Consider the following 12239-nt stretch of genomic DNA (forward strand, 5'->3'; position numbering starts at 1 on the left):
ATTAATGTTTTATTATTTAACTATTAATGTTTTATTATTAGTTCAATTATATCGAATTAATGTTTCATTATGGTACTATTATTTTATTACTATTTAATAATATTTTATTATTTTTTTAATATTAGAGCTTGAAGGGTTTTTTGTCATGAGATTTTTACCTCTTGATAGATTGTGAATCCCATTCCCTAGGGGGGCCTAAATGGCCATACTTGAATATGGGGGAATCCTATTCCGCCAAGAATCAAAATCAGAATCCCATTTCTACAAAAACAAACAGTTAGAATCGGAATGAATCACAATGACACCGAAAAATAAATTCAGAAAAAAAATATATATATATATATATATATATTTCCTAATGGGTTGCCTATTTGGTGTAAAAGACTAGAGAAAGTTAGAAATTAGGATAGATTGCCTATTCTAATTATAATTACCTAATGGGCCTTCTAGTTCTAGTAGAAGACTAGTTATAGTTAAGTAGGAAACTACTCAAACTAGAAGCTACCGAACTAGTAGAAGACTAGTTCGGTTCGGGTCGGGTTGGTTTCGGTTTCACACAAGAAAACCGTAACCGACCCAATATATCGGTTTATATATTTGCCCAACCCGAAACCGACCGGTACTGATGAAAACCCGACCGACTCGGGTTGGGTCGGTCTGGGTTGGTCGGTTTGGGCATTCTTATGAACAACCCTAATGTTTGTCATGGGAAGATAATCCTAATTAATGGGGCGATGGGCCATGGGGTGCACGTGGGAAGATAATCTTAATTGTTGCGGGCTGCACATCAGCTGCGGCGAAAACGTCGGCTCGTGAGTTAAAAAGAGAAGACCAGAACCCCCTGAAGCGGCCAAGGTTCAAAGAGATCGTGTTCTTCACTGAAGATGACGCGTGCGGGATCCAGTACCCCCATGATGACGCGCTCGTCATAAAGATAAGAATCAACGACTTCGAAGTGAAGCGCGTCCTGGTCGATTCAGGCAGCTCGATAGATATAATGTTCAAGGACGCGTTCGACAAGCTACAACTCTCAGAAAGCGATATCAAACCCACAAACACACCCCTGATAGGCTTCAGTGGAGAAGAAGTTAGGCCCTTGGGGTGAATTTCAGTACCTGTAGAGGTCGGTGCGTGGCCTAGCATTGCGAGATTCGACCACACTTTTCTAGTGGTCGCGACTCCCTCCCCGTACAATGCCATTATAAGTCGAACTATCACCTACGCTCTTCGCGTTGTGGTGTCCACCTATTATAAGTCGACTGTACTTCCAAGCCCATCCCGTCGTCGTCCTCACCAATAAACCTCTGAGGCAAGTCTTGCTCAAGCCCGAGGTCTCTGGTAGATTGATGAAGTGGGCCGTTGAACTCATTGAGTACGACATTCAGTACGAGCCTTGGACAGCTATCAAGGCCCAAGCTTTAGCCGACTTTGTCGCGGAATGTACCTTTAGCATTGTAGTCCCTGAATCGATCGACCCGAGCATAGAGAGGAAGCTTCAACCAACACGGCGCCTCTCCCGGTTAGAGCAAATCCAACCTGCGATGAGAAGCCCTAGATCCTCCATGTGGATGGTTCATCAAATCAGCAAGGTAGCGGAGCTGGTATCATTCTGTACGGGCCAAGCAGGGTGAAACTGGAGTATGCGCTTCGGTTTGAGTTCACCGCGTCCAATAATGAAGCGGAGTACGTAGCATTGATAGCCAGGCTTGCTTTAGCGAACAAAGTACGAGCCAAACACATCGTTATCTATAGTGACTCCCATCTCGTGGTCAACCAGGTCATCGACGAATACGAAGCTTGCGAGCCAACCATGGTCGCCTACCTAGCCAAGGTCAGAGAAGCTTGCGAGCCAACCATTAGTGTCAGCCTTGGCAGGATAAACTTCCCTAAGTCTATCCAATAGTTGAGAACATTCTAAACTAACACGAGTCTCATAAGTGTTTAGTTTAAGGGTAATTACACAGAAACACACCAAATATAACATGAATCAATTATGTATTTTTATTCATTTACAATAAATGCATATGTACATCAATCTGATTGGAGCTAAGTGCTAACATATGCTTCCAGTGGATAGAGATGAGGTTGTATATAAGCAATTGGGCATGGCATGATAGGAACCATCTCCCTAGATTGATAGATAGTGTGGACATTTCTGATGATCAAGGCGCCAATTCAACAATGAGTACTCATGAATCATATGGGAAGGAAAAGAAAAAATATTGTTAGCACTTAGCACTCGAAGAGGTGGTACGTAGACAATTGACCAAGAGATTCACCATTGCTGCAACTAAATTCTATAATTTTATTATTTTTTTGGCACTGTTTTAAGTACTAATATTATGAAATCAAAGTTGCTAAATGAGTTTGAAAGAAATTAATAATTTTGTTGATCATGAGTATATAATTATTATTATTATTGTTATTATTAGTATTATTATTATTATTATTATTATTATTATTATTTTCTTTTGAGCAAAAAATTAAACAAAGGATAACATGTTAAATGTTTTGGAGAGGAAGTGAAGATGTATAGAAGAAAAATGTTCTGCAATTTTAAAGCGTTTTTGCAGCATCGATTGCCATTTTTTGCATACTGGTAATACACCAAGCTTTTGGTGATACCCACTATCTTTCCCATGTGATTCTTAACATAAGAGTCCCCGGAACTAGCCTTCCAAAATCCATCACCGGCTCGACGATCGGGTCTCTGTCCATTTACCGACTTCCTTTTCAAGGAGACAAAGAAGTAGAGAGCTTCATTACCTTTCTTTACTTCTTCGTATTTGGTCCCGGCCACTGTCAGTCTACCAGCACCAGGAAGATTCCATGGCTCCACACTGTAAACATCGTAATCATTAATGAGGCCGGGAAAAATACTTCCATCGAAAACCTTCTTCCTCAGATAATAAACGATGAGCTCCAGTGTCGTCGGTAGGAATCTAAAGCCTATTGGTATGCGACGTCCACCTGAACAATTCATCTCCATTCGGTTTGAGATCCTGCTCCTCAGTCTTCTCTTCTTATAGCATCTTAGAGTTTCTAATTATTACATCCAAAAATAGAAGTTTCTAACCGCATATCAGGGACTGGGATACGTCACGGCATGTTCCAACCGCATATCAGGGACTAGGATGTCGCTGTGCGGTCGGAGTGAGGAGTGCTACATCCCAATCCATTTCTAATTACACCACACTTCCGAGTTCTAACATAAGATGGATTTCTTTTATTTTTGGTAAGAAAAGAGATGTTCTTATCCGACTGGGCTCACATCGTCTGCATCCACTAATTATATAATTCCACGTCATCAGTTCATTAGTATTTATCATTTATATATTTATGAATATTTTAATAATATATATTAACTTATTACTAAATTTTATTAATATTATATTATTTTAAAATTAATTTATTATTATTTAATAATTAATATGTTAATATCTTATTATTACTGGAATTATATTATATTAATATTTTAGTTATACTTATTATTATTATGTTTATTATTTAATATACAATATCTTTACTTTTTATTATTAATTCATTAATGTTTTATTATTTAACTATTAATGTTTTATTATTAGTTCAATTATATCGAATTAATGTTTCATTATGGTACTATTATTTTATTACTATTTAATAATATTTTATTATTTTTTTAATATTAGAGCTTGAAGGGTTTTTTGTCATGAGATTTTTACCTCTTGATAGATTGTGAATCCCATTCCCTAGGGGGGCCTAAATGGCCATACTTGAATATGGGGGAATCCTATTCCGCCAAGAATCAAAATCAGAATCCCATTTCTACAAAAACAAACAGTTAGAATCGGAATGAATCACAATGACACCGAAAAATAAATTCAGAAAAAAAAAATATATATATATATATATATATATATATATATTTCCTAATGGGTTGCCTATTTGGTGTAAAAGACTAGAGAAAGTTAGAAATTAGGATAGATTGCCTATTCTATTTATAATTACCTAATGGGCCTTCTAGTTCTAGTAGAAGACTAGTTATAGTTAAGTAGGAAACTACTCAAACTAGAAGCTACCGAACTAGTAGAAGACTAGTTCGGTTCGGGTCGGGTTGGTTTCGGTTTCACACAAGAAAACCGTAACCGACCCAATATATCGGTTTATATATTTGCCCAACCCGAAACTGACCGGTACTGATGAAAACCCGACCGACTCGGGTTGGGTCGGTCTGGGTTGGTCGGTTTGGTCGAGTTGGGCATTCTTATGAACAACCCTAATGTTTGTCATGGGAAGATAATCCTAATTAATGGGGCGATGGGCCATGGGGTGCACGATGGGCCATGTGGTGCATGTGGGAAGATAATCCTAATTGTTGCGGGCTGCACATCAGCTGCGGCGAAAACGTCGGCTCGTGAGTTAAAAAGAGAAGACCAGAACCCCCCGAAGCGGCCAAGGTTCGAAGAGCTTGTGTTCTTCACTGAAGATGACGCGTGCGGGATCCAGTACCCCCATGATGACGCGCTCGTCATAAAGATAAGAATCAACGACTTCGAAGTGAAGCGCGTCCTGGTCGATTCAGGCAGCTCGACAGATATACTGTTCAAGGACGCGTTCGACAAGCTACAACTGTCAGAAAGCGATATCAAGCCCACAAACACACCCCTGATAGGCTTCAGTGGAGAAGAAGTTAGGCCCTTGGGGCGAATTTCAGTACCTGTAGAGGTCGGTGCGTGGCCTAGCATTGCGAGATTCGACCACACTTTTCTAGTGGTCGCGACTCCCTCCCCGTACAATGCCATTATAAGTCGAACTATCACCTACGCTCTTCGCGTTGTGGTGTCCACCTATTATAAGTCGACTATACTTCCAAGCCCATCCCGTCGTCGTCCTCACCAATAAACCTCTGAGGCAAGTCTTGCTCAAGCCTGAGGTCTCCGGTAGATTGATGAAGTGGGCCGTTGAACTCATTGAGTACGACATTCAGTACGAGCCTTGGACAGCTATCAAGGCCCAAGCTTTAGCCGACTTTGTCGCGGAATGTACCTTTAGCATTGTAGTCCCTGAATCGATCGACCCGAGCATAGAGAGGAAGCTTCAACCAACACGGCGCCTCTCCCGGTTAGAGCAAATCCAACTTGCGATGAGAAGCCCTGGATCCTCCATGTGGATGGTTCATCAAATCAGCAAGGTAGCGGAGCTGGTATCATTCTGTACGGGCCAAGCAGGGTGAAACTGGAGTATGCGCTTCGGTTTGAGTTCACCGCGTCCAATAATGAAGCGGAGTACGTAGCATTGATAGCCAGGCTTGCTTTAGCGAACAAAGTACGAGCCAAACACATCGTTATCTATAGTGGCTCCCATCTCGTGGTCAACCAGGTCATCGACGAATACGAAGCTTGCGAGCCAACCATGGTCGCCTACCTAGCCAAGGTCAGAGAAGCTCTGCGGGGTTTCTAGTCTTATTTCATCAGGCAGATCCCGAGGTCTGAGAACGCTAAGGTCGATGCTCTGTCCCAGCTAGCCAGCTCAAGTAATAACACTATGAGGACCGTGTATATAGAGAACCTATCTCGCCCCAGCATTCTCAGGGGGCAGAGGAGGTCGCTCCTATTGCGCAAGTAGAGCCAAGCTGGATTGACCCACTCGCAAGCTACCTGCTTCATGGGACCCTCCATGCAGATCGTAATGCAGCCAGAAGGGTAAAGCGTTAGGCAACCAAATACGTCATGATAGATGGACGGCTGTACCGAAGATCCTACACGCTCCCCTATTTGCATTGCTTGCGACCTTTGGAAGCTGAGCTCGCTCTCCACGATACTCATGAAGGTTTGTGCGGCGGACACTTGGGGGCAGAGCCCTAGCTCCAAAAGCACTGCGACAGGGGTACTACTGGCCCACGATGAAGGCAGATGCGCTTGAGCTCATCAAAAGATGCGACAAGTGTCAAGGGCACACCATCGTCTACCATCAGACCACTGCTGACCTGAAGTACCTCACTAGCCCATGGCCCTTCACGCAATGGGGAATCGACATCCTTGGACCATTCCCGCCAGCGACGGGACAGAGGAGATTCTTGGTCGTAGCGGTGGATTATTTTACAAAGTGGGTAGAGGCGGAACCTCTTGCGACGATCACAACACAAAGCATGCAAAACTTCTTTTGGAGGAGCGTAGTATGCCGCTTTGAACTACCTCGAGTGCTTATCTCCGTCAACGACAAGCAATTCGAGGATATCAAGTTTTAGAACTGGTGTAAAGAGATGAGGATACAACAGAATTTCACCGCGGTGGCACACCCTCAAGCAAATGGTCAAGCAGAAGTCCCGAACAGGGCCATCCTCCGTGGACTGAAAGCATGCTTAGCCTGAGCTAAAGGACTATGGGCAGACGAGCTGTCCAATGTACTATGGGCTTACCGAACCACTGTGAAGACTGCCACGGGTGAAACTCCCTTCAACCTCCCCTACGGCACGGCGGCAATAATCCCTGCCGAGATCGAGGTACCTACGTTACGCCTAGAGGCATACGACGAAGAGACAAACGATGACGAGCTACGCACCAACATCGATCTAGTAGAAGAGGTACGAGACCTCGCATACATTCAGACCGCGGCCTACCAGCAGAGAGTGGCTCGGTACTACAACGCCCGGGTCAAGAAGCGGAACTTCCGCATTGGAGACTTGGTTTTTCGCATAGTCATGGTGCCTAAGCCCGATGTTGGTAACTCGGACCGAATTGGGTGGGACCCTATCGAGTAAAACGGGTGCTCGGGGAAGGTATGTACGAGCTCAAAACCGTAGAAGGAAAACAGATATCTCGAGCATGGAACGTCGGCAATCTGAGACGATATTATCTGTGGTCATCTAACTAGAGAGTGGACTGGTGAGTCACCTCTAGAAGCCTAAGGACTAAAGGTGCCGAGCTAGTAAAAGTCTTCGGTATCATATAAGGCCCAGTTGCCTCTTCAGCATGGGCAAGATCAAGGAGGGTGGACTACAAGTTGCCCCCAGGGCCTAAGGGCTAAAGTATTGAATTGACGGACTTGTCACCGTATAAGTCCCAGCCGCCTGTTTGGCACGGGCACCAAAGACCTAGTTGCCTCCTTGGCATGGGCATATAAGTCTTATCCGCCTCTTCGGCATAGGCGAAGCACTACTAATGCCTAAAGCGTAGACAGCTTGGGCGTGAGCCCTATGATATCTGGCTCACTTCGACATAAATGAACAGGTTGGATCCATTGGGGACTCCCAACATTTAAATGAAGAGCCCGTGCACGGACAGGTCAGGTATATACCTTATAGTGTCGCTCTCCTCGTTCTTCATTATCTAAGTTGCCCCTAGCGAAAGTTTAAACAGATAGTTCGAGGTAACAAATACTTAGGCAAATTTTTATTTTGGTTATCCTTACTGGTTGTCCAACTCGGTAGCTCGACAATTCGGGTAACCTATATATTAGTTGCCCAGACCGAGGCTCACCCACACATAGAATTATTTTGCACACAGGTTACATAGAAACATTGTATTTCATTGATGAAAGAGAAGGCAAGTACCAAAATTTTGTCATGACCCGAGCTCAGTGGCTTCGGGGTGTACATTCAGGACTCAAAAAAGGGAGAGGAAAAGAAGAAGCTACCATGCAGGAGGACTACCAGCCATATCCGAGGGGTCCACCACTTCGACCTCGTCATCGCTCTTCTCCTTTGATGAGGCCGGCTCCTCATTCGCTGCCTTGGCCACTTCAAGGTCTAAGTCTGACATCGTGATGGCACCGAGGTCGAGATTAGGAAACTTTTGCCGGACCAGATACATGCACAGCTTGTACCCGGAGCGGTAGGAGCTTGAGCCATATTCGACCTGGAGAGCAATGAACTCCGAGGACTCCTTGAAGCACTCGACAGGCAGGTTCCTTTCTTCTATCTGCGCCTCCTTGATGGCGGTCTCGAAGATTTGGTTACGCTCTTGGACCATGGCCTCGAGGTTTTTGACTTCTCGTTGAAGCCACACCTTCTCGTCGGTCATCCTTAAGATCAGCTCTTTCTGCTTCACGTTCTCCTCGGTTAGCATGGAGATCTGTCCCTCCTGGATCGAGATCAGCTGCTTCAGGCCCTCATCTCCCTTTTTAGCTTGAAGTGCTTCTCCCCGAGCTAGGTCCAGGTTGCGATGGAGCTTCCGTAGCACCACCTTGGCATCCCGAGCCTCCTTCGAGCAGATCACGGACTGGAGGCCATTGCGTGAAGGGCAGAATTGACCTATCAAAAGAAAATCGAGCTAAGGAAAAAAAAAAAAAAACCGAACTAAAGGCTGAATGCTTACCACCATGTAGTGGCTGGCATCTAGCCCCAAGAGCCGGGCCGAAGGCATATCTGCCCATCGTGCGACCTCGTCTGAGAAGACGACATCCCAGCTCTCGTGCACCATGAGAACGTGAGTCATGATGCTTTCTCCCTCGTTCCCGGGGGCACTCTCTAGCTCGACGTCTAGCCCCTCTGGCACAGACGTGCACTCTGGTTCCTGAGGACGAGCATCCTCCTCGCGGCCCTCGTCTATGACCACTTTGGGGGATGCTAATCGGGCCTCCTCCCTGGGGGCTCAGTGGAGATCGGCTCCACGGCTAGGGCCTCGGTTGGTCCAGAGGTTGAAGGCCTGACTTCTCGACGAAGTCTCTTCGCGACCATCCGCTTCTTCCCCTTCTGGGAACTTTTTAGGAGGCTCTCTGCGTCGACCTATGGCATTGTAACTGTAAAACAACGGGACAGTTAGTCCAGAACTTAAAGGGCATTTTAAATAATTTTCCAAAAGGAAACCTACTAGGAGGGCGCAAACCAGCTCGCACCAGCGCATCCTCGGCCAAGAAGTTTTTCATCTCAAGGCCGAGGTCCCTCCACGAGTTGATCACTGCCCAGGTCTCTACATCCAAACTCACCCCGGGGTCCCTAGTAGCCACCCTTCAGTGGGATGGGAAAGACCACCCTTCCGGGTTACGTACGATGAAATATCACCTTTTCTAGGCCGGAACCTTGTTTGGGCAACCGAACAGGATTTTAAATCCGGGCTGGAGAGAGATATAGTAGCTCTGTTTGATGTCCCCACGTAGACAGGATGAGCTTTGCTTGATCTTACAGATCAAGCTGGAGATATTTAGGGTCAGGGGTCGGCCGTAGGCGTGGAATAGGGAAATGGTGCCAACAATGTTCCTAATAGAATTCAGATGAAACTGGTCAATGGTAACATTATAAAACCTAACTATTTATATTTGGAAAGGCTGAAGTGGGAAGCGCAGCCCTACCGCGAGCTGCTCCTCAAAAACAACGAGCTCATGGTGATCATGCGCCCAAGGGTATTGACCTAAACGTAGGCTAAAGACCAAGCTATCGGGGAGACGATAGCGGGACACTAAGTACAACAATCTTTCCCAAGACATTGTGGAAGGACTGAAGTCATCGGGATCCCGATCTCGGGAAGAAGATGGGGCCCTCGATTTGGGGGATGGACCCTCTTCCTGAGCTTCGATCTCCCCGATTCGAGATGGCCAGACTTCAGGGTTAGAGGTTCCCTCTAAAGACCGGAGAGTGGAGGCACCCTGTCGCGAGCTGACTTCCCTGGTAGGAAGAGCAGCACCCTCCACCTCACTTGTACTACCTAAGATTCCATCTACACTAGAACTTGACATGATTGAAAAGCAGGAAAAAACTAAAGAACAAGGACCCACCGAAAAGAAAGGATGGAGTGGAAAACTGAATGAAGACCGAGTTGGAAGGCTTCGACACGACCTCGGGAGAGCTCAATCATAGAATTCACGACGAGAAGAATGAATCACAGGCACCCCTATTTATTGCCACAATTTCTGAAAAGCCAACAGTTGTGACTGAATTGATCCGACGACTCCTAGAAAAACCGGCTATGCGATCCCTGAGGCCGAAATCGGTTTAGCGCGTTTTTTGACGTTCACGGAATTTATAGACCCCGTGACGTCCGCTCGTGTATAGGCACGACCTACGTTTTTTTGGTCGAGCCGTGTGGTCGAATAAATCTGATCGATGACTCATCTGACTAGCTGTTTCAACTTCGGACCAAATCCACTTGGCTCATCAGGAACTCCCCGCACCAGGTCAAGGCTCCTATCTCGGGGAGTGGGGGCAATTGATGAAGGGTGATTTGGCCCGAACTCCTCATAGGGAGACACGTGGACATGACTTGACATAAGTGACAACTCAACACAGTCAGATCGGCACGTGGACGTGACCCGACACGAGTGACAGATCAGCGTGATCAGTTCGCTACAGAGCGGCCTCGGGTACCCTATTACCTCGAACCGAATCTACTTCGAGTTAAGATCACCTCGATACCAGATCGCGACCAGGATAGAAACCAAGTTCGTTAAACATCGAGCCCGGACAGACGAAACACCCCAGAAAGTGGCCACCTCAGGACAGGCCTACCTCGGATCACCCTGGTACTAAGGCACTTAGGCATTAGGAGCAGATCAGGTCTGTGGAACACGAGCTCAGGCAGCTCGCCACTAGGCAGCTTGCCCCCAAGCAGCCCGGAACTTCACAGGCAACTCACTACCTAGTCAGGTTGACCTTCATATGGAAACCCCGATGATCTCACCACCAGACCCCGTGCTCTTCGGGATCACGCCACGTAATTGCTAGCATTATCTCCCCATCTTATTCGGGCGGCAGCAATGAACCTTATCGGCTAGCAGCGTTATTTCCTATTAATACGGAAATGAGCCTCATCACAGCAAGGATCCCGGAACCACTCCGAAAAACCAGTGAGGACTCTAGTATATAAAGATCCCAACCCTCCAGTGGCGAGGATATGCATAATCTTTGCTCTCTAGCTCTCTTGCTTTTTAAGTTCTCATCAACTTGCAACCTGATACAGACTTAAGCATCGGAGTGACCTCGTCGGGCAAGCCCCCCGGGTTTTCTGATTCTCCTTGTGCAGATTAATCAAGTCCGTCGCTTATTGGAAACCAAGTCATCACTAGCTAGGAGCAGCCGGATTGCGTCTCATCAGAACCCGGTGCAAGTTTTTTGTGTATAAGAGAGATATTTGTTTACATATTATGTGCAGATTCGTTTCCTCCTTTGAACTACTAATTAATTAGTTTTTTTAAACATCTTTGTTGTGGTTGATGACGATACATGAATTAAACATCAAAACACTCTCTTGCTTTTGTTTTTAAATTCTGATTTTCAGCCTTCATGTATAAATTTGAATTCTTCTATGGGTGAGTTCTAAATGGTCTGAAATTCATGTTGTAGGTTGCCAATGTGACTAAAGGTTGGATTGCATATTCAGAGGAAGAGAGAAGAATAAGAAAGGATGACTGGAGGAGGGAAGAGAGAGAGAGAGAGAGAGAGAGAGAGGAGAAAAACAAGTAATAGAGGTGTAAAACGGGACTGGCACGGCCCACAGCCGGCCCGTGCAAAGTGCAGGCCATGTTGTGCCTGTCTACGGGCCATCCCAAGCCATGTCGCCTTTCCTAGGGATAACTTGGGGGTCGGCTCGGCATGGCCCACAGCCCAAGCCCTAGCGAGCCCGTGCCGTACAGCAGGTCGAGCTGGTCTATGGGCCAGGCTGGGCCATAGACCGGGCCAAAGCTATTTATTTAATGAAAAAGCTAAAATTTTAATTTTATTTGAATTTTGATGTATACAACTACTTATATATACAATAATTAAATAAATTAGATAATAAAATTGAAAACAGTGGTTTATTATATAAATATATTATTATATAATATCATATATAATATGGGTCCTGCTGGGCTAGGCCGTGGGTTGGGTTGCTTCGGCCTGGCCTATGGACCTAAAACCCCAAGCCCAGCTTGACCCGCATGATCGTGCCAGGCTTGGCACGACCCACGGATGTCACGCCGGGCCATGCCGAGCCGATCCAAATTTGTGTCGGGCTGCGGATGACCCAACTTGATTTACACCTCTAACAAGGGATAGAACAAAGAACTTGCAATTAGGGGTGGCAACAAGTCGAGCTTTTCACGAGTTATTCGAGCTATGCTCGTGAAAAGATCCTGAGCCCATGCAATTACTATTGAGACTGGTTTCTATAGTAAAAACAATACAAACTTTATCAACAACGATAAAAAAAAGGAGAATTGAAAGATGCAGTTTTACTTTTGAATGATTGATATGAAAGGAAAATTTGGAAAATAAGTATATTTTGGAAAGGCTTGGGGTAGTGATTGATATGAAAAGAAAATTTTGAAAATAATTAAACATTTTGGTC

This window comes from Nelumbo nucifera, chromosome 5 (assembly GCF_055504915.1).
Source record: "Nelumbo nucifera cultivar China Antique chromosome 5, China Antique-T2T, whole genome shotgun sequence".
Lineage (NCBI taxonomy): Eukaryota > Viridiplantae > Streptophyta > Magnoliopsida > Proteales > Nelumbonaceae > Nelumbo > Nelumbo nucifera.